The following is a 23,278-nucleotide window of genomic DNA, read 5'->3' on the forward strand; positions in this document are numbered from 1 at the left end:
TCAAACGCCTTCCACTAGATGTCAACAGTCAGTACAACATGGAATGAAGCTGGGACCGGATGGGAGGGGAATGAGAGAAGTTAAAATGAAGTGCTTTCTAAGTGTATCTTGACGGTTGGAGTAATCTTTTTTAGATTATGTTACTCAATCTACAATGTCCGTCATTAGATGTTTTTTCTCTCAGTCAAACGCTTCCAAACAGAGTGGGTAGTGTTTTACTCTTGAGATCCAGAGGTGTCAGGTTAAAAATGTTCGATCCACTTGAAATCAAATGCATTACTGGTGTGTTTTCTAAGAGGGAGCGTTCTTGATTAGGAAAAATAACACTCCATCTAAAATGGCCCTTGTTAGACCATTTTTTCCAATTTTGGAACATCAGACATAGGGAGTATAGCTCAGTGGTAGAGCATTTGACTGCAGATCAAGAGGTCCCAGGTTCAAATTCTAGTGCCCCCTTGTAGACATGTACTTTCTAAGTCAGTCTTTAGAGATGGAGTGCTATTTTTCAGGAGTTGTTACTCAATCTAAAATGTACCTTATTAGATCTTTTTTCTCTCAGTCAGACAGTTCCAAACGAAGTTGGAAGTGCAATAGACTGCAGATCAAGAGGTCCCAAATTCAAATTCTGGTGCGCCGTTAACTTCTTTGATATAGGGGGCAGCATTTTCACTTTTGGATGAATTGCGTGCCCATAGTGAACTGCCTCCTACTCTGTCCCATATGCTAATATATGCAAATTATTATTAATTTTGGATAGAAAACACTCTCAAGCTTCTAAAACTGTTTGAATGATGTCTGTGAGTATAACAGAACTCATATGGCAGGCAAAAACCTGAGAAAAAATCCAAACAGGAAGTAAAAATTCTGAGAGTGGTCATTGTTAAAGTCTTCGCCTATTCAATTCGCTGTAATATATGGATCTGTTTGCACTTCAAACGCCTTCCACTAGATGTCAACAGTCAGTACAACATGGAATGAAGCTGGGACCGGATGGGAGGGGAATGAGAGAAGTTAAAATGAAGTGCTTTCTAAGTGTATCTTGACGGTTGGAGTAATCTTTTTTAGATTATGTTACTCAATCTACAATGTCCGTCATTAGATGTTTTTTCTCTCAGTCAAACGCTTCCAAACAGAGTGGGTAGTGTTTTACTCTTGAGATCCAGAGGTGTCAGGTTAAAAATGTTCGATCCACTTGAAATCAAATGCATTACTGGTGTGTTTTCTAAGAGGGAGCGTTCTTGATTAGGCAAAATAACACTCCATCTAAAATGGCCCTTGTTAGACCATTTTTTCCAATTTTGGAAAGTCAGACATAGGGAGTATAGCTCAGTGGTAGAGCATTTGACTGCAGATCAAGAGGTCCCAGGTTCAAATTCTAGTGCCCCCTTGTAGACATGTACTTTCTAAGTCAGTCTTTAGAGATGGAGTGCTATTTTTCAGGAGTTGTTACTCAATCTAAAATGTACCTTATTAGATCTTTTTTCTCTCAGTCAGACAGTTCCAAACGAAGTTGGAAGTGCAATAGACAGCAGATCAAGAGGTCCCAGATTCAAATTCTGGTGCGCCGTTAACTTCTTTGATATAGGGGGCAGCATTTTCACTTTTGGATGAATTGCGTGCCCATAGTGAACTGCCTCCTACTCTGTCCCAGATGCTAATATATGCAAATGATTATTAATTTTGGATAGAAAACACTCTCAAGCTTCTAAAACTGTTTGAATGATGTCTGTGAGTATAACAGAACTCATATGGCAGGCAAAAACCTGAGAAAAAATCCAAACAGGAAGTAAAAATTCTGAGAGTGGTCATTGTTAAAGTCTTCGCCTATTCAATTCGCTGTAATATATGGATCTGTTTGCACTTCAAACGCCTTCCACTAGATGTCAACAGTCAGTACAACATGGAATGAAGCTGGGACCGGATGGGAGGGGAATGAGAGAAGTTAAAATGAAGTGCTTTCTAAGTGTATCTTGACGGTTGGAGTAATCTTTTTTAGATTATGTTACTCAATCTACAATGTCCGTCATTAGATGGTTTTTCTCTCAGTCAAACGCTTCCAAACAGAGTGGGTAGTGTTTTACTCTTGAGATCCAGAGGTGTCAGGTTAAAAATGTTCGATCCACTTGAAATCAAATGCATTACTGGTGTGTTTTCTAAGAGGGAGCGTTCTTGATTAGGCAAAATAACTCTCCATCTAAAATGGCCCTTGTTAGACCATTTTTTCCAATTTTGGATCATCAGACATAGGGGGTATAGCTCAGTGGTAGAGCATTTGACTGCAGATCAAGAGGTCCCAGGTTCAAATCCTAGTGCCCCCTTGTAGACATGTACTTTCTAAGTCAGTCTTTAGAGATGGAGTGCTATTTTTCACGAGTTGTTACTCAATCTAAAATGTACCTTATTAGATCTTTTTTCTCTCAGTCAGACAGTTCCAAACGAAGTTGGAACTGCAATAGACTGCAGATCAAGAGGTCCCAGATTCAAATTCTGGTGCGCCGTTAACTTCTTTGATATAGGGGGCAGCATTTTCACTTTTGGATGAATTGCGTGCCCATAGTGAACTGCCTCCTACTCTGTCCCATATGCTAATATATGCAAATTATTATTAATTTTGGATAGAAAACACTCTCAAGCTTCTAAAACTGTTTGAATGATGTCTGTGAGTATAACAGAACTCATATGGCAGGCAAAAACCTGAGAAAAAATCCAAACAGGAAGTAAAAATTCTGAGAGTGGTCATTGTTAAAGTCTTCGCCTATTCAATTCGCTGTAATATATGGATCTGTTTGCACTTCAAACGCCTTCCACTAGATGTCAACAGTCAGTACAACATGGAATGAAGCTGGGACCGGATGGGAGGGGAATGAGAGAAGTTAAAATGAAGTGCTTTCTAAGTGTATCTTGACGGTTGGAGTAATCTTTTTTAGATTATGTTACTCAATCTACAATGTCCGTCATTAGATGTTTTTTCTCTCAGTCAAACGCTTCCAAACAGAGTGGGTAGTGTTTTACTCTTGAGATCCAGAGGTGTCAGGTTAAAAATGTTCGATCCACTTGAAATCAAATGCATTACTGGTGTGTTTTCTAAGAGGGAGCGTTCTTGATTAGGCAAAATAACACTCCATCTAAAATGGCCCTTGTTAGACCATTTTTTCCAATTTTGGAACATCAGACATAGGGAGTATAGCTCAGTGGTAGAGCATTTGACTGCAGATCAAGAGGTCCCAGGTTCAAATTCTAGTGCCCCCTTGTAGACATGTACTTTCTAAGTCAGTCTTTAGAGATGGAGTGCTATTTTTCAGGAGTTGTTACTCAATCTAAAATGTACCTTATTAGATCTTTTTTCTCTCAGTCAGACAGTTCCAAACGAAGTTGGAAGTGCAATAGACTGCAGATCAAGAGGTCCCAGATTCAAATTCTGGTGCGCCGTTAACTTCTTTGATATAGGGGGCAGCATTTTCACTTTTGGATGAATTGCGTGCCCATAGTGAACTGCCTCCTACTCTGTCCCATATGCTAATATATGCAAATTATTATTAATTTTGGATAGAAAACACTCTCAAGCTTCTAAAACTGTTTGAATGATGTCTGTGAGTATAACAGAACTCATATGGCAGGCAAAAACCTGAGAAAAAATCCAAACAGGAAGTAAAAATTCTGAGAGTGGTCATTGTTAAAGTCTTCGCCTATTCAATTCGCTGTAATATATGGATCTGTTTGCACTTCAAACGCCTTCCACTAGATGTCAACAGTCAGTACAACATGGAATGAAGCTGGGACCGGATGGGAGGGGAATGAGAGAAGTTAAAATGAAGTGCTTTCTAAGTGTATCTTGACGGTTGGAGTAATCTTTTTTAGATTATGTTACTCAATCTAAAATGTCCGTCATTAGATGTTTTTTCTCTCAGTCAAACGCTTCCAAACAGAGTGGGTAGTGTTTTACTCTTGAGATCCAGAGGTGTCAGGTTAAAAATGTTCGATCCACTTGAAATCAAATGCATTACTGGTGTGTTTTCTAAGAGGGAGCGTTCTTGATTAGGCAAAATAACACTCCATCTAAAATGGCCCTTGTTAGACCATTTTTTCCAATTTTGGAACATCAGACATAGGGAGTATAGCTCAGTGGTAGAGCATTTGACTGCAGATCAAGAGGTCCCAGGTTCAAATTCTAGTGCCCCCTTGTAGACATGTACTTTCTAAGTCAGTCTTTAGAGATGGAGTGCTATTTTTCAGGAGTTGTTACTCAATCTAAAATGTACCTTATTAGATCTTTTTTCTCTCAGTCAGACAGTTCCAAACGAAGTTGGAAGTGCAATAGACAGCAGATCAAGAGGTCCCAGATTCAAATTCTGGTGCGCCGTTAACTTCTTTGATATAGGGGGCAGCATTTTCACTTTTGGATGAATTGCGTGCCCATAGTGAACTGCCTCCTACTCTGTCCCAGATGCTAATATATGCAAATGATTATTAATTTTGGATAGAAAACACTCTCAAGCTTCTAAAACTGTTTGAATGATGTCTGTGAGTATAACAGAACTCATATGGCAGGCAAAAACCTGAGAAAAAATCCAAACAGGAAGTAAAAATTCTGAGAGTGGTCATTGTTAAAGTCTTCGCCTATTCAATTCGCTGTAATATATGGATCTGTATGCACTTCAAACGCCTTCCACTAGATGTCAACAGTCAGTACAACATGGAATGAAGCTGGGACCGGATGGGAGGGGAATGAGAGAAGTTAAAATGAAGTGCTTTCTAAGTGTATCTTGACGGTTGGAGTAATCTTTTTTAGATTATGTTACTCAATCTACAATGTCCGTCATTAGATGTTTTTTCTCTCAGTCAAACGCTTCCAAACAGAGTGGGTAGTGTTTTACTCTTGAGATCCAGAGGTGTCAGGTTAAAAATGTTCGATCCACTTGAAATCAAATGCATTACTGGTGTGTTTTCTAAGAGGGAGCGTTCTTGATTAGGCAAAATAACTCTCCATCTAAAATGGCCCTTGTTAGACCATTTTTTCCAATTTTGGATCATCAGACATAGGGGGTATAGCTCAGTGGTAGAGCATTTGACTGCAGATCAAGAGGTCCCAGGTTCAAATCCTAGTGCCCCCTTGTAGACATGTACTTTCTAAGTCTGTCTTTAGAGATGGAGTGCTATTTTTCAGGAGTTGTTACTCAATCTAAAATGTACCTTATTAGATCTTTTTTCTCTCAGTCAGACAGTTCCAAACGAAGTTGGAAGTGCAATGGACTGCAGATCAAGAGGTCCCAGATTCAAATTCTGGTGAGCCGTTAACTTCTTTGATATAGGGGGCAGCATTTTCACTTATGGATGAATTGCGTGCCCATAGTGAACTGCCTCCTACTCTGTCCCATATGCTAATATATGCAAATTATTATTAATTTTGGATAGAAAACACTCTCAAGCTTCTAAAACTGTTTGAATGATGTCTGTGAGTATAACAGAACTCATATGGCAGGCAAAAACCTGAGAAAAAATCCAAACAGGAAGTAAAAATTCTGAGAGTGGTCATTGTTAAAGTCTTCGCCTATTCAATTCGCTGTAATATATGGATCTGTTTGCACTTCAAACGCCTTCCACTAGATGTCAACAGTCAGTACAACATGGAATGAAGCTGGGACCGGATGGGAGGGGAATGAGAGAAGTTAAAATGAAGTGCTTTCTAAGTGTATCTTGACGGTTGGAGTAATCTTTTTTAGATTATGTTACTCAATCTAAAATGTCCGTCATTAGATGTTTTTTCTCTCAGTCAAACGCTTCCAAACAGAGTGGGTAGTGTTTTACTCTTGAGATCCAGAGGTGTCAGGTTAAAAATGTTCGATCCACTTGAAATCAAATGCATTACTGGTGTGTTTTCTAAGAGGGAGCGTTCTTGATTAGGCAAAATAACACTCCATCTAAAATGGCCCTTGTTAGACCATTTTTTCCAATTTTGGAACATCAGACACAGGGAGTATAGCTCAGTGGTAGAGCATTTGACTGCAGATCAAGAGGTCCCAGGTTCAAATTCTAGTGCCCCCTTGTAGACATGTACTTTCTAAGTCAGTCTTTAGAGATGGAGTGCTATTTTTCAGGAGTTGTTACTCAATCTAAAATGTACCTTATTAGATCTTTTTTCTCTCAGTCAGACAGTTCCAAACGAAGTTGGAAGTGCAATAGACAGCAGATCAAGAGGTCCCAGATTCAAATTCTGGTGCGCCGTTAACTTCTTTGATATAGGGGGCAGCATTTTCACTTTTGGATGAATTGCGTGCCCATAGTGAACTGCCTCCTACTCTGTCCCAGATGCTAATATATGCAAATGATTATTAATTTTGGATAGAAAACACTCTCAAGCTTCTAAAACTGTTTGAATGATGTCTGTGAGTATAACAGAACTCATATGGCAGGCAAAAACCTGAGAAAAAATCCAAACAGGAAGTAAAAATTCTGAGAGTGGTCATTGTTAAAGTCTTCGCCTATTCAATTCGCTGTAATATATGGATCTGTTTGCACTTCAAACGCCTTCCACTAGATGTCAACAGTCAGTACAACATGGAATGAAGCTGGGACCGGATGGGAGGGGAATGAGAGAAGTTAAAATGAAGTGCTTTCTAAGTGTATCTTGACGGTTGGAGTAATCTTTTTTAGATTATGTTACTCAATCTACAATGTCCGTCATTAGATGTTTTTTCTCTCAGTCAAACGCTTCCAAACAGAGTGGGTAGTGTTTTACTCTTGAGATCCAGAGGTGTCAGGTTAAAAATGTTCGATCCACTTGAAATCAAATGCATTACTGGTGTGTTTTCTAAGAGGGAGCGTTCTTGATTAGGCAAAATAACTCTCCATCTAAAATGGCCCTTGTTAGACCATTTTTTCCAATTTTGGAACATCAGACATAGGGGGTATAGCTCAGTGGTAGAGCATTTGACTGCAGATCAAGAGGTCCCAGGTTCAAATCCTAGTGCCCCCTTGTAGACATGTACTTTCTAAGTCAGTCTTTAGAGATGGAGTGCTATTTTTCACGAGTTGTTACTCAATCTAAAATGTACCTTATTAGATCTTTTTTCTCTCAATCAGACAGTTCCAAACGAAGTTGGAAGTGCAATAGACTGCAGATCAAGAGGTCCCAGATTCAAATTCTGGTGCGCCGTTAACTTCTTTGATATAGGGGGCAGCATTTTCACTTTTGGATGAATTGCGTGCCCATAGTGAACTGCCTCCTACTCTGTCCCATATGCTAATATATGCAAATTATTATTAATTTTGGATAGAAAACACTCTCAAGCTTCTAAAACGGTTTGAATGATGTCTGTGAGTATAACAGAACTCATATGGCAGGCAAAAACCTGAGAAAAAATCCAAACAGGAAGTAAAAATTCTGAGAGTGGTCATTGTTAAAGTCTTCGCCTATTCAATTCGCTGTAATATATGGATCTGTTTGCACTTCAAACGCCTTCCACTAGATGTCAACAGTCAGTACAACATGGAATGAAGCTGGGACCGGATGGGAGGGGAATGAGAGAAGTTAAAATTAAGTGCTTTCTAAGTGTATCTTGACGGTTGGAGTAATCTTTTTTAGATTATGTTACTCAATCTACAATGTCCGTCATTAGATGTTTTTTCTCTCAGTCAAACGCTTCCAAACAGAGTGGGTAGTGTTTTACTCTTGAGATCCAGAGGTGTCAGGTTAAAAATGTTCGATCCACTTGAAATCAAATGCATTACTGGTGTGTTTTCTAAGAGGGAGCGTTCTTGATTAGGCAAAATAACCCTCCATCTAAAATGGCCCTTGTTAGACCATTTTTTCCAATTTTGGAACATCAGACATAGGGAGTATAGCTCAGTGGTAGAGCATTTGACTGCAGATCAAGAGGTCCCAGGTTCAAATTCTAGTGCCCCCTTGTAGACATGTACTTTCTAAGTCAGTCTTTAGAGATGGAGTGCTATTTTTCAGGAGTTGTTACTCAATCTAAAATGTACCTTATTAGATCTTTTTTCTCTCAGTCAGACAGTTCCAAACGAAGTTGGAAGTGCAATAGACAGCAGATCAAGAGGTCCCAGATTCAAATTCTGGTGCGCCGTTAACTTCTTTGATATAGGGGGCAGCATTTTCACTTTTGGATGAATTGCGTGCCCATAGTGAACTGCCTCCTACTCTGTCCCATATGCTAATATATGCAAATTATTATTAATTTTGGATAGAAAACACTCTCAAGCTTCTAAAACTGTTTGAATGATGTCTGTGAGTATAACAGAACTCATATGGCAGGCAAAAACCTGAGAAAAAATCCAAACAGGAAGTAAAAATTCTGAGAGTGGTCATTGTTAAAGTCTTCGCCTATTCAATTCGCTGTAATATATGGATCTGTTTGCACTTCAAACGCCTTCCACTAGATGTCAACAGTCAGTACAACATGGAATGAAGCTGGGACCGGATGGGAGGGGAATGAGAGAAGTTAAAATGAAGTGCTTTCTAAGTGTATCTTGACGGTTGGAGTAATCTTTTTTAGATTATGTTACTCAATCTAAAATGTCCGTCATTAGATGTTTTTTCTCTCAGTCAAACGCTTCCAAACAGAGTGGGTAGTGTTTTACTCTTGAGATCCAGAGGTGTCAGGTTAAAAATGTTCGATCCACTTGAAATCAAATGCATTACTGGTGTGTTTTCTAAGAGGGAGCGTTCTTGATTAGGCAAAATAACACTCCATCTAAAATGGCCCTTGTTAGACCATTTTTTCCAATTTTGGAACATCAGACACAGGGAGTATAGCTCAGTGGTAGAGCATTTGACTGCAGATCAAGAGGTCCCAGGTTCAAATTCTAGTGCCCCCTTGTAGACATGTACTTTCTAAGTCAGTCTTTAGAGATGGAGTGCTATTTTTCAGGAGTTGTTACTCAATCTAAAATGTACCTTATTAGATCTTTTTTCTCTCAGTCAGACAGTTCCAAACGAAGTTGGAAGTGCAATAGACAGCAGATCAAGAGGTCCCAGATTCAAATTCTGGTGCGCCGTTAACTTCTTTGATATAGGGGGCAGCATTTTCACTTTTGGATGAATTGCGTGCCCATAGTGAACTGCCTCCTACTCTGTCCCAGATGCTAATATATGCAAATGATTATTAATTTTGGATAGAAAACACTCTCAAGCTTCTAAAACTGTTTGAATGATGTCTGTGAGTATAACAGAACTCATATGGCAGGCAAAAACCTGAGAAAAAATCCAAACAGGAAGTAAAAATTCTGAGAGTGGTCATTGTTAAAGTCTTCGCCTATTCAATTCGCTGTAATATATGGATCTGTTTGCACTTCAAACGCCTTCCACTAGATGTCAACAGTCAGTACAACATGGAATGAAGCTGGGACCGGATGGGAGGGGAATGAGAGAAGTTAAAATGAAGTGCTTTCTAAGTGTATCTTGACGGTTGGAGTAATCTTTTTTAGATTATGTTACTCAATCTACAATGTCCGTCATTAGATGTTTTTTCTCTCAGTCAAACGCTTCCAAACAGAGTGGGTAGTGTTTTACTCTTGAGATCCAGAGGTGTCAGGTTAAAAATGTTCGATCCACTTGAAATCAAATGCATTACTGGTGTGTTTTCTAAGAGGGAGCGTTCTTGATTAGGCAAAATAACTCTCCATCTAAAATGGCCCTTGTTAGACCATTTTTTCCAATTTTGGAACATCAGACATAGGGGGTATAGCTCAGTGGTAGAGCATTTGACTGCAGATCAAGAGGTCCCAGGTTCAAATCCTAGTGCCCCCTTGTAGACATGTACTTTCTAAGTCAGTCTTTAGAGATGGAGTGCTATTTTTCACGAGTTGTTACTCAATCTAAAATGTACCTTATTAGATCTTTTTTCTCTCAATCAGACAGTTCCAAACGAAGTTGGAAGTGCAATAGACTGCAGATCAAGAGGTCCCAGATTCAAATTCTGGTGCGCCGTTAACTTCTTTGATATAGGGGGCAGCATTTTCACTTTTGGATGAATTGCGTGCCCATAGTGAACTGCCTCCTACTCTGTCCCATATGCTAATATATGCAAATTATTATTAATTTTGGATAGAAAACACTCTCAAGCTTCTAAAACGGTTTGAATGATGTCTGTGAGTATAACAGAACTCATATGGCAGGCAAAAACCTGAGAAAAAATCCAAACAGGAAGTAAAAATTCTGAGAGTGGTCATTGTTAAAGTCTTCGCCTATTCAATTCGCTGTAATATATGGATCTGTTTGCACTTCAAACGCCTTCCACTAGATGTCAACAGTCAGTACAACATGGAATGAAGCTGGGACCGGATGGGAGGGGAATGAGAGAAGTTAAAATTAAGTGCTTTCTAAGTGTATCTTGACGGTTGGAGTAATCTTTTTTAGATTATGTTACTCAATCTACAATGTCCGTCATTAGATGTTTTTTCTCTCAGTCAAACGCTTCCAAACAGAGTGGGTAGTGTTTTACTCTTGAGATCCAGAGGTGTCAGGTTAAAAATGTTCGATCCACTTGAAATCAAATGCATTACTGGTGTGTTTTCTAAGAGGGAGCGTTCTTGATTAGGCAAAATAACCCTCCATCTAAAATGGCCCTTGTTAGACCATTTTTTCCAATTTTGGAACATCAGACATAGGGAGTATAGCTCAGTGGTAGAGCATTTGACTGCAGATCAAGAGGTCCCAGGTTCAAATTCTAGTGCCCCCTTGTAGACATGTACTTTCTAAGTCAGTCTTTAGAGATGGAGTGCTATTTTTCAGGAGTTGTTACTCAATCTAAAATGTACCTTATTAGATCTTTTTTCTCTCAGTCAGACAGTTCCAAACGAAGTTGGAAGTGCAATAGACAGCAGATCAAGAGGTCCCAGATTCAAATTCTGGTGCGCCGTTAACTTCTTTGATATAGGGGGCAGCATTTTCACTTTTGGATGAATTGCGTGCCCATAGTGAACTGCCTCCTACTCTGTCCCAGATGCTAATATATGCAAATGATTATTAATTTTGGATAGAAAACACTCTCAAGCTTCTAAAACTGTTTGAATGATGTCTGTGAGTATAACAGAACTCATATGGCAGGCAAAAACCTGAGAAAAAATCCAAACAGGAAGTAAAAATTCTGAGAGTGGTCATTGTTAAAGTCTTCGCCTATTCAATTCGCTGTAATATATGGATCTGTTTGCACTTCAAACGCCTTCCACTAGATGTCAACAGTCAGTACAACATGGAATGAAGCTGGGACCGGATGGGAGGGGAATGAGAGAAGTTAAAATGAAGTGCTTTCTAAGTGTATCTTGACGGTTGGAGTAATCTTTTTTAGATTATGTTACTCAATCTAAAATATCCGTCATTAGATGTTTTTTCTCTCAGTCAAACAGTTCCAAACAGAGTGGGTAGTGTTTTACTCTTGAGATCCAGAGGTGTCAGGTTAAAAATGTTCGATCCACTTGAAATCAAATGCATTACTGGTGTGTTTTCTAAGAGGGAGCGTTCTTGATTAGGCAAAATAACTCTCCATCTAAAATGGCCCTTGTTAGACCATTTTTTCCAATTTTGGATCATCAGACATAGGGGGTATAGCACAGTGGTAGAGCATTTGACTGCAGATCAAGAGGTCCCAGGTTCAAATCCTAGTGCCCCCTTGTAGACATGTACTTTCTAAGTCAGTCTTTAGAGATGGAGTGCTATTCTTCACGAGTTGTTACTCAATCTAAAATGTACCTTATTAGATCTTTTTTCTCTCAGTCAGACAGTTCCAAACGAAGTTGGAAGTGCAATAGACTGCAGATCAAGAGGTCCCAGATTCAAATTCTGGTGCGCCGTTAACTTCTTTGATATAGGGGGCAGCATTTTCACTTTTGGATGAATTGCGTGCCCATAGTGAACTGCCTCCTACTCTGTCCCATATGCTAATATATGCAAATTATTATTAATTTTGGATAGAAAACACTCTCAAGCTTCTAAAACGGTTTGAATGATGTCTGTGAGTATAACAGAACTCATATGGCAGGCAAAAACCTGAGAAAAAATCCAAACAGGAAGTAAAAATTCTGAGAGTGGTCATTGTTAAAGTCTTCGCCTATTCAATTCGCTGTAATATATGGATCTGTTTGCACTTCAAACGCCTTCCACTAGATGTCAACAGTCAGTACAACATGGAATGAAGCTGGGACCGGATGGGAGGGGAATGAGAGAAGTTAAAATTAAGTGCTTTCTAAGTGTATCTTGACGGTTGGAGTAATCTTTTTTAGATTATGTTACTCAATCTACAATGTCCGTCATTAGATGTTTTTTCTCTCAGTCAAACGCTTCCAAACAGAGTGGGTAGTGTTTTACTCTTGAGATCCAGAGGTGTCAGGTTAAAAATGTTCGATCCACTTGAAATCAAATGCATTACTGGTGTGTTTTCTAAGAGGGAGCGTTCTTGATTAGGCAAAATAACCCTCCATCTAAAATGGCCCTTGTTAGACCATTTTTTCCAATTTTGGAACATCAGACATAGGGAGTATAGCTCAGTGGTAGAGCATTTGACTGCAGATCAAGAGGTCCCAGGTTCAAATTCTAGTGCCCCCTTGTAGACATGTACTTTCTAAGTCAGTCTTTAGAGATGGAGTGCTATTTTTCAGGAGTTGTTACTCAATCTAAAATGTACCTTATTAGATCTTTTTTCTCTCAGTCAGACAGTTCCAAACGAAGTTGGAAGTGCAATAGACTGCAGATCAAGAGGTCCCAGATTCAAATTCTGGTGCGCCGTTAACTTCTTTGATATAGGGGGCAGCATTTTCACTTTTGGATGAATTGCGTGCCCATAGTGAACTGCCTCCTACTCTGTCCCATATGCTAATATATGCAAATTATTATTAATTTTGGATAGAAAACACTCTCAAGCTTCTAAAACTGTTTGAATGATGTCTGTGAGTATAACAGAACTCATATGGCAGGCAAAAACCTGAGAAAAAATCCAAACAGGAAGTAAAAATTCTGAGAGTGGTCATTGTTAAAGTCTTCGCCTATTCAATTCGCTGTAATATATGGATCTGTTTGCACTTCAAACGCCTTCCACTAGATGTCAACAGTCAGTACAACATGGAATGAAGCTGGGACCGGATGGGAGGGGAATGAGAGAAGTTAAAATGAAGTGCTTTCTAAGTGTATCTTGACGGTTGGAGTAATCTTTTTTAGATTATGTTACTCAATCTAAAATGTCCGTCATTAGATGTTTTTTCTCTCAGTCAAACGCTTCCAAACAGAGTGGGTAGTGTTTTACTCTTGAGATCCAGAGGTGTCAGGTTAAAAATGTTCGATCCACTTGAAATCAAATGCATTACTGGTGTGTTTTCTAAGAGGGAGCGTTCTTGATTAGGCAAAATAACACTCCATCTAAAATGGCCCTTGTTAGACCATTTTTTCCAATTTTGGAACATCAGACACAGGGAGTATAGCTCAGTGGTAGAGCATTTGACTGCAGATCAAGAGGTCCCAGGTTCAAATTCTAGTGCCCCCTTGTAGACATGTACTTTCTAAGTCAGTCTTTAGAGATGGAGTGCTATTTTTCAGGAGTTGTTACTCAATCTAAAATGTACCTTATTAGATCTTTTTTCTCTCAGTCAGACAGTTCCAAACGAAGTTGGAAGTGCAATAGACAGCAGATCAAGAGGTCCCAGATTCAAATTCTGGTGCGCCGTTAACTTCTTTGATATAGGGGGCAGCATTTTCACTTTTGGATGAATTGCGTGCCCATAGTGAACTGCCTCCTACTCTGTCCCAGATGCTAATATATGCAAATGATTATTAATTTTGGATAGAAAACACTCTCAAGCTTCTAAAACTGTTTGAATGATGTCTGTGAGTATAACAGAACTCATATGGCAGGCAAAAACCTGAGAAAAAATCCAAACAGGAAGTAAAAATTCTGAGAGTGGTCATTGTTAAAGTCTTCGCCTATTCAATTCGCTGTAATATATGGATCTGTTTGCACTTCAAACGCCTTCCACTAGATGTCAACAGTCAGTACAACATGGAATGAAGCTGGGACCGGATGGGAGGGGAATGAGAGAAGTTAAAATGAAGTGCTTTCTAAGTGTATCTTGACGGTTGGAGTAATCTTTTTTAGATTATGTTACTCAATCTACAATGTCCGTCATTAGATGTTTTTTCTCTCAGTCAAACGCTTCCAAACAGAGTGGGTAGTGTTTTACTCTTGAGATCCAGAGGTGTCAGGTTAAAAATGTTCGATCCACTTGAAATCAAATGCATTACTGGTGTGTTTTCTAAGAGGGAGCGTTCTTGATTAGGCAAAATAACTCTCCATCTAAAATGGCCCTTGTTAGACCATTTTTTCCAATTTTGGAACATCAGACATAGGGGGTATAGCTCAGTGGTAGAGCATTTGACTGCAGATCAAGAGGTCCCAGGTTCAAATCCTAGTGCCCCCTTGTAGACATGTACTTTCTAAGTCAGTCTTTAGAGATGGAGTGCTATTTTTCACGAGTTGTTACTCAATCTAAAATGTACCTTATTAGATCTTTTTTCTCTCAATCAGACAGTTCCAAACGAAGTTGGAAGTGCAATAGACTGCAGATCAAGAGGTCCCAGATTCAAATTCTGGTGCGCCGTTAACTTCTTTGATATAGGGGGCAGCATTTTCACTTTTGGATGAATTGCGTGCCCATAGTGAACTGCCTCCTACTCTGTCCCATATGCTAATATATGCAAATTATTATTAATTTTGGATAGAAAACACTCTCAAGCTTCTAAAACGGTTTGAATGATGTCTGTGAGTATAACAGAACTCATATGGCAGGCAAAAACCTGAGAAAAAATCCAAACAGGAAGTAAAAATTCTGAGAGTGGTCATTGTTAAAGTCTTCGCCTATTCAATTCGCTGTAATATATGGATCTGTTTGCACTTCAAACGCCTTCCACTAGATGTCAACAGTCAGTACAACATGGAATGAAGCTGGGACCGGATGGGAGGGGAATGAGAGAAGTTAAAATTAAGTGCTTTCTAAGTGTATCTTGACGGTTGGAGTAATCTTTTTTAGATTATGTTACTCAATCTACAATGTCCGTCATTAGATGTTTTTTCTCTCAGTCAAACGCTTCCAAACAGAGTGGGTAGTGTTTTACTCTTGAGATCCAGAGGTGTCAGGTTAAAAATGTTCGATCCACTTGAAATCAAATGCATTACTGGTGTGTTTTCTAAGAGGGAGCGTTCTTGATTAGGCAAAATAACCCTCCATCTAAAATGGCCCTTGTTAGACCATTTTTTCCAATTTTGGAACATCAGACATAGGGAGTATAGCTCAGTGGTAGAGCATTTGACTGCAGATCAAGAGGTCCCAGGTTCAAATTCTAGTGCCCCCTTGTAGACATGTACTTTCTAAGTCAGTCTTTAGAGATGGAGTGCTATTTTTCAGGAGTTGTTACTCAATCTAAAATGTACCTTATTAGATCTTTTTTCTCTCAGTCAGACAGTTCCAAACGAAGTTGGAAGTGCAATAGACAGCAGATCAAGAGGTCCCAGATTCAAATTCTGGTGCGCCGTTAACTTCTTTGATATAGGGGGCAGCATTTTCACTTTTGGATGAATTGCGTGCCCATAGTGAACTGCCTCCTACTCTGTCCCAGATGCTAATATATGCAAATGATTATTAATTTTGGATAGAAAACACTCTCAAGCTTCTAAAACTGTTTGAATGATGTCTGTGAGTATAACAGAACTCATATGGCAGGCAAAAACCTGAGAAAAAATCCAAACAGGAAGTAAAAATTCTGAGAGTGGTCATTGTTAAAGTCTTCGCCTATTCAATTCGCTGTAATATATGGATCTGTTTGCACTTCAAACGCCTTCCACTAGATGTCAACAGTCAGTACAACATGGAATGAAGCTGGGACCGGATGGGAGGGGAATGAGAGAAGTTAAAATGAAGTGCTTTCTAAGTGTATCTTGACGGTTGGAGTAATCTTTTTTAGATTATGTTACTCAATCTAAAATATCCGTCATTAGATGTTTTTTCTCTCAGTCAAACAGTTCCAAACAGAGTGGGTAGTGTTTTACTCTTGAGATCCAGAGGTGTCAGGTTAAAAATGTTCGATCCACTTGAAATCAAATGCATTACTGGTGTGTTTTCTAAGAGGGAGCGTTCTTGATTAGGCAAAATAACTCTCCATCTAAAATGGCCCTTGTTAGACCATTTTTTCCAATTTTGGATCATCAGACATAGGGGGTATAGCACAGTGGTAGAGCATTTGACTGCAGATCAAGAGGTCCCAGGTTCAAATCCTAGTGCCCCCTTGTAGACATGTACTTTCTAAGTCAGTCTTTAGAGATGGAGTGCTATTCTTCACGAGTTGTTACTCAATCTAAAATGTACCTTATTAGATCTTTTTTCTCTCAGTCAGACAGTTCCAAACGAAGTTGGAAGTGCAATAGACTGCAGATCAAGAGGTCCCAGATTCAAATTCTGGTGCGCCGTTAACTTCTTTGATATAGGGGGCAGCATTTTCACTTTTGGATGAATTGCGTGCCCATAGTGAACTGCCTCCTACTCTGTCCCATATGCTAATATATGCAAATTATTATTAATTTTGGATAGAAAACACTCTCAAGCTTCTAAAACGGTTTGAATGATGTCTGTGAGTATAACAGAACTCATATGGCAGGCAAAAACCTGAGAAAAAATCCAAACAGGAAGTAAAAATTCTGAGAGTGGTCATTGTTAAAGTCTTCGCCTATTCAATTCGCTGTAATATATGGATCTGTTTGCACTTCAAACGCCTTCCACTAGATGTCAACAGTCAGTACAACATGGAATGAAGCTGGGACCGGATGGGAGGGGAATGAGAGAAGTTAAAATGAAGTGCTTTCTAAGTGTATCTTGACGGTTGGAGTAATCTTTTTTAGATTATGTTACTCAATCTACAATGTCCGTCATTAGATGTTTTTTCTCTCAGTCAAACGCTTCCAAACAGAGTGGGTAGTGTTTTACTCTTGAGATCCAGAGGTGTCAGGTTAAAAATGTTCGATCCACTTGAAATCAAATGCATTACTGGTGTGTTTTCTAAGAGGGAGCGTTCTTGATTAGGCAAAATAACACTCCATCTAAAATGGCCCTTGTTAGACCATTTTTTCCAATTTTGGAACATCAGACATAGGGAGTATAGCTCAGTGGTAGAATATTTGACTGCAGATCAAGAGGTCCCAGGTTCAAATTCTAGTGCCCCCTTGTAGACATGTACTTTCTAAGTCAGTCTTTAGAGATGGAGTGCTATTTTTCAGGAGTTGTTACTCAATCTAAAATGTACCTTATTAGATCTTTTTTCTCTCAGTCAGACAGTTCCAAACGAAGTTGGAAGTGCAATAGACAGCAGATCAAGAGGTCCCAGATTCAAATTCTGGTGCGCCGTTAACTTCTTTGATATAGGGGGCAGCATTTTCACTTTTGGATGAATTGCGTGCCCATAGTGAACTGCCTCCTACTCTGTCTCAGATGCTAATATATGCAAATGATTATTAATTTTGGATAGAAAACACTCTCAAGCTTCTAAAACTGTTTGAATGATGTCTGTGAGTATAACAGAACTCATATGGCAGGCAAAAACCTGAGAAAAAATCCAAACAGGAAGTAAAAATTCTGAGAGTGGTCATTGTTAAAGTCTTCGCCTATTCAATTCGCTGTAATATATGGATCTGTTTGCACTTCAAACGCCTTCCACTAGATGTCAACAGTCAGTACAACATGGAATGAAGCTGGGACCGGATGGGAGGGGAATGAGAGAAGTTAAAATGAAGTGCTTTCTAAGTGTATCTTGACGGTTGGAGTAATCTTTTTTAGATTATGTTACTCAATCTACAATGTCCGTCATTAGATGTTTTTTCTCTCAGTCAAACGCTTCCAAACAGAGTGGGTAGTGTTTTACTCTTGAGATCCAGAGGTGTCAGGTTAAAAATGTTCGATCCACTTGAAATCAAATGCATTACTGGTGTGTTTTCTAAGAGGGAGCGTTCTTGATTAGGCAAAATAACACTCCATCTAAAATGGCCCTTGTTAGACCATTTTTTCCAATATTGGAACATCAGACATAGGGAGTATAGCTCAGTGGTAGAATATTTGACTGCAGATCAAGAGGTCCCAGGTTCAAATTCTAGTGCCCCCTTGTAGACATGTACTTTCTAAGTCAGTCTTTAGAGATGGAGTGCTATTTTTCACGAGTTGTTACTCAATCTAAAATGTACCTTATTAGATCTTTTTTCTCTCAGTCAGACAGTTCCAAACGAAGTTGGAAGTGCAATAGACAGCAGATCAAGAGGTCCCAGATTCAAATTCTGGTGCGCCGTTAACTTCTTTGATATAGGGGGCAGCATTTTCACTTTTGGATGAATTGCGTGCCCATAGTGAACTGCCTCCTACTCTGTCCCAGATGCTAATATATGCAAATGATTATTAATTTTGGATAGAAAACACTCTCAAGCTTCTAAAACTGTTTGAATGATGTCTGTGAGTATAACAGAACTCATATGGCAGGCAAAAACCTGAGAAAAAATCCAAACAGGAAGTAAAAATTCTGAGAGTGGTCATTGTTAAAGTCTTCGCCTATTCAATTCGCTGTAATATATGGATCTGTTTGCACTTCAAACGCCTTCCACTAGATGTCAACAGTCAGTACAACATGGAATGAAGCTGGGACCGGATGGGAGGGGAATGAGAGAAGTTAAAATGAAGTGCTTTCTAAGTGTATCTTGACGGTTGGAGTAATCTTTTTTAGATTATGTTACTCAATCTACAATGTCCGTCATTAGATGTTTTTTCTCTCAGTCAAACGCTTCCAAACAGAGTGGGTAGTGTTTTACTCTTGAGATCCAGAGGTGTCAGGTTAAAAATGTTCGATCCACTTGAAATCAAATGCATTACTGGTGTGTTTTCTAAGAGGGAGCGTTCTTGATTAGGCAAAATAACTCTCCATCTAAAATGGCCCTTGTTAGACCATTTTTTCCAATTTTGGATCATCAGACATAGGGGGTATAGCTCAGTGGTAGAGCATTTGACTGCAGATCAAGAGGTCCCAGGTTCAAATCCTAGTGCCCCCTTGTAGACATGTACTTTCTAAGTCAGTCTTTAGAGATGGAGTGCTATTTTTCACAAGTTGTTACTCAATCTAAAATGTACCTTATTAGATCTTTTTTCTCTCAGTCAGACAGTTCCAAACGAAGTTGGAAGTGCAATAGACTGCAGATCAAGAGGTCCCAGATTCAAATTCTGGTGCGCCGTTAACTTCTTTGATATAGGGGGCAGCATTTTCACTTTTGGATGAATTGCGTGCCCATAGTGAACTGCCTCCTACTCTGTCCTAGATGCTAATATATGCAAAGTATTATTAATTGTGGATAGAAAACACTCTCAAGCTTCTAAAACTGTTTGAATGATGTCTGTGAGTATAACAGAACTCATATGGCAGGCAAAAACCTGAGAAAAAATCCAAACAGGAAGTAAAAATTCTGAGAGTGGTCATTGTTAAAGTCTTCGCCTATTCAATTCGCTGTAATATATGGATCTGTTTGCACTTCAAACGCCTTCCACTAGATGTCAACAGTCAGTACAACATGGAATGAAGCTGGGACCGGATGGGAGGGGAATGAGAGAAGTTAAAATGAAGTGCTTTCTAAGTGTATCTTGACGGTTGGAGTAATCTTTTTTAGATTATGTTACTCAATCTACAATGTCCGTCATTAGATGTTTTTTCTCTCAGTCAAACGCTTCCAAACAGAGTGGGTAGTGTTTTACTCTTGAGATCCAGAGGTGTCAGGTTAAAAATGTTCGATCCACTTGAAATCAAATGCATTACTGGTGTGTTTTCTAAGAGGGAGCGTTCTTGATTAGGCAAAATAACACTCCATCTAAAATGGCCCTTGTTAGACCATTTTTTCCAATTTTGGAACATCAGACATAGGGAGTATAGCTCAGTGGTAGAGCATTTGACTGCAGATCAAGAGGTCCCAGGTTCAAATTCTAGTGCCCCCTTGTAGACATGTACTTTCTAAGTCAGTCTTTAGAGATGGAGTGCTATTTTTCAGGAGTTGTTACTCAATCTAAAATGTACCTTATTAGATCTTTTTTCTCTCAGTCAGACAGTTCCAAACGAAGTTGGAAGTGCAATAGACAGCAGATCAAGAGGTCCCAGATTCAAATTCTGGTGCGCCGTTAACTTCTTTGATATAGGGGGCAGCATTTTCACTTTTGGATGAATTGTGTGCCCATAGTGAACTGCCTCCTACTCTGTCCCAGATGCTAATATATGCAAATTATTATTAATTTTGGATAGAAAACACTCTCAAGCTTCTAAAACTGTTTGAATGATGTCTGTGAGTATAACAGAACTCATATGGCAGGCAAAAACCTGAGAAAAAATCCAAACAGGAAGTGAAAATTCTGAGAGTGGTCATTGTTAAAGTCATCGCCTATTCAATTCCCTGTAATATATGGATCTGTTTGCACTTCAAACGCCTTCCACTAGATGTCAACAGTCAGTACAACATGGAATGAAGCTGGGACCGGATGGGAGGGGAATGAGAGAAGTTAAAATGAAGTGCTTTCTAAGTGTATCTTGACGGTTGGAGTAATCTTTTTTAGATTATTTACTCAATCTAAAATTTCCGTCATTAGATGGTTTTTCTCTCAGTCAAACGCTTCCAAACAGAGTGGGTAGTGTTTTACTCTTGAGATCCAGAGGTGTCAGGTTAAAAATGTTCGATCCACTTGAAATCAAATGCATTACTGGTATGTTTTCTAAGAGGGAGCGTTCTTGATTAGGCAAAATAACACTCCATCTAAAATGGCCCTTGTTAGACCATTTTTTCCAATTTTGGGACATCAGACATAGGGAGTATAGCTCAGTGGTAGAGCATTTGACTGCAGATCAAGAGGTCCCAGGTTCAAATTCTAGTGCCCCCTTGTAGACATGTACGTTCTAAGTCAGTCTTTAGAGATGGAGTGCTATTTTTCAGGAGTTGTTACTCAATCTAAAATGTACCTTATTAGATCTTTTTTCTCTCAGTCAGACAGTTCCAAACGAAGTTGGAAGTGCAATAGACTGCAGATCAAGAGGTCCCAGATTCAAATTCTGGTGCGCCGTTAACCTGTTGGGGATGGGGGCGCTGTTTAGACTATTTATGCTAATTGGGTAATTTTTGAAACGGCTTCCCACAAAATCCTTGATCGTACAATATGCATATTATTATTATTATTGGATAGAAAACAGTCTATAGTTTCTATAGGAGTTGAAATTTTGTCTCTAAGTGGAACAGAGCCCATTCTACAGCAATTTCCCTGACATGGATTCAGATTTCAGAAATGTTGGCCACTGTTCTGAAGTCAGTTAAAAAGGCACTGATATTGCTATGACTGTACGGACACTTCTTACGTCTTCCCCTGGATGCCTTTACGTGATGACGATTCCAATGGGGTCGATTGCGCGTTCACAGGCCCTATAAATCAAAAAACCCTGTAGCTAGCAAGTCTTTTCTTGGTGCGTCACGCGCGTGGAGGACACCGACCCTCTCCTGTTCCAAGCGTTAGTTTAGCCTGTTATATTTCTCCGGTCATCTTTTCACTCGTTATAGGAGTTAAAAACATCATAAGGTAGTTAATTTAAAGCGTTTTATAGCAATTTATATCCGTTTAGTGCGATTTTGGGACATTTATTTCTTTAACGCTGTGAATAGGTGGGCACGCTTTCAGTTCATCCCGAACGCAGTTGGCATTTCCACATGGCAAGAGGACAGCTTTCCACCAAAAGACGATTCCTCCCAAGAAAGGATCCTTTGCCCAAGATACTGATGGAAGAACAGCTCAAGGTAGGACATTTTTATTATGATAAATCGTGTTTCTGTCGAAACATTTTAGTGGCTTAGGACGCCATGTTTTTTGACGTAGCTTCGCTTGGCGCAAACTGTATTGAAAAGTAAGGATAAATTAAAAAATGTAATACCGCAATTGTATTAAGAATTAAATTGTCTATCAATCCCTGTCCACCCTATATTTTTTAGTCACGTTTATGAGTATTTATGTATAAGAGTAGATCACTGTCTAAGTGGCGCAAGGACATTTTCTGACCAACTGAGCTACATTTCACATTGTCTAACCTGTCTAGGATCAGCGTGGCGCTAGCGGCACACCCCCCCCCCCCCCCCCCACTGAAAAACCAGTGCCGCGAAATTCAAAAAAAATATTTTTTTAAAATATATAACTTTCACAAATTAAAGTCCAATACAGCTAATGAAAGACACAGATCTTGTGAATCCAGTCAACATGTCCGATTTTTAAAATGTTTTACAGGGAAGACACAATATGTAAAGATGTACATCTATTACCTAAAAACACATTAGCATAATCCACCATCTTTTATTTGTCCACCAACACCAGTAGCCATCACCAATTCGGCTAAACTAAGATATTTATAGCCCCTAACCAAGAAAAAAACTCATCAGATGACAGTCTGATAACATATTTATGGTATGGGATAGGTTTTGTTAGAAAAAAGTGCATATTTCAGGTAGATGGCATAGGTTACATTTGCACCCACCGTCACAAATGGAATAGAAAAACTACTTAGAGCAACGTGTTTACCTACTTACTAATCATCAAACATTTCGTAAAAATACACAGCATACACGAATCGAAAGACACAGATCCTGTGAATACAGACAATATTTCAGATTTTCTAAGTGTCTTACAGCGAAAACACAATAAATCGTTATATTAGCGTAGCACATAGCACATAGCAGCCCAGCATTGATTCTAGCCAAAGTGAGCGATAAAAGTCAACATCGCCAAAAGATATTAATTTTTTCACTAACCTTCTCAGAATTCTTCCGATGACACTCCTGTAACATCATATTACACATTCCATATAGAGTTTGATCGCAAATGTTTATATTTAGCCACCAAAATCGTGGTTAGACAATGTGAAATGTAGACAAGCTGGTAAAGAAAAAGTCCTTGCGCCACTTAGACAGTGATCTACTCTTATACATAAATACTCATAAACGTGACAAAAAAATATAGGGTGGACAGGGATTGATAGACAATTTAATTCTTAATACAATTGCGGAATAACATTTTTTAATTTATTCTTACTTTTCAATACAGTTTGCGCCTAGCGAAGCTACGTCATAAAACATGGCGTCCTAAGCCACTAAAATGTTTCGACAGAAACACGATTTATCATAATAAAAATGTCCTACCTTGAGCTGTTCTTCCATCAGTATCTTGGGCAAAGGATCCTTTCTTGAGA

At 39.0% G+C, this 23,278-nt stretch overlaps 6 non-coding genes across 6 annotated transcripts; all 6 read left to right on the top strand.

The window, feature by feature from the left end:
- Positions 1-2,246: 2,246 nt before the first annotated feature.
- On the top strand, positions 2,247-2,318 carry trnac-gca (transfer RNA cysteine (anticodon GCA)). The gene has a single exon. It is a non-coding gene; the product is annotated as a tRNA-Cys (tRNA).
- Positions 2,319-5,039: 2,721 nt separating this feature from the next.
- trnac-gca (transfer RNA cysteine (anticodon GCA)) lies at positions 5,040-5,111 on the top strand. Its single transcript has one exon. It is a non-coding gene; the product is annotated as a tRNA-Cys (tRNA).
- A 1,790-nt stretch (positions 5,112-6,901) lies between these two features.
- Positions 6,902-6,973, top strand: trnac-gca (transfer RNA cysteine (anticodon GCA)). The gene has a single exon. It is a non-coding gene; the product is annotated as a tRNA-Cys (tRNA).
- Positions 6,974-9,694: 2,721 nt separating this feature from the next.
- On the top strand, positions 9,695-9,766 carry trnac-gca (transfer RNA cysteine (anticodon GCA)). Its single transcript has one exon. It is a non-coding gene; the product is annotated as a tRNA-Cys (tRNA).
- Positions 9,767-14,349: 4,583 nt separating this feature from the next.
- Positions 14,350-14,421, top strand: trnac-gca (transfer RNA cysteine (anticodon GCA)). Its single transcript has one exon. It is a non-coding gene; the product is annotated as a tRNA-Cys (tRNA).
- Positions 14,422-19,004: 4,583 nt separating this feature from the next.
- On the top strand, positions 19,005-19,076 carry trnac-gca (transfer RNA cysteine (anticodon GCA)). The gene has a single exon. It is a non-coding gene; the product is annotated as a tRNA-Cys (tRNA).
- The last annotated feature ends 4,202 nt before the right edge of the window (positions 19,077-23,278 follow it).

This window comes from Salvelinus fontinalis, chromosome 29, assembly GCF_029448725.1.
Source record: "Salvelinus fontinalis isolate EN_2023a chromosome 29, ASM2944872v1, whole genome shotgun sequence".
NCBI lineage: Eukaryota > Metazoa > Chordata > Actinopteri > Salmoniformes > Salmonidae > Salvelinus > Salvelinus fontinalis.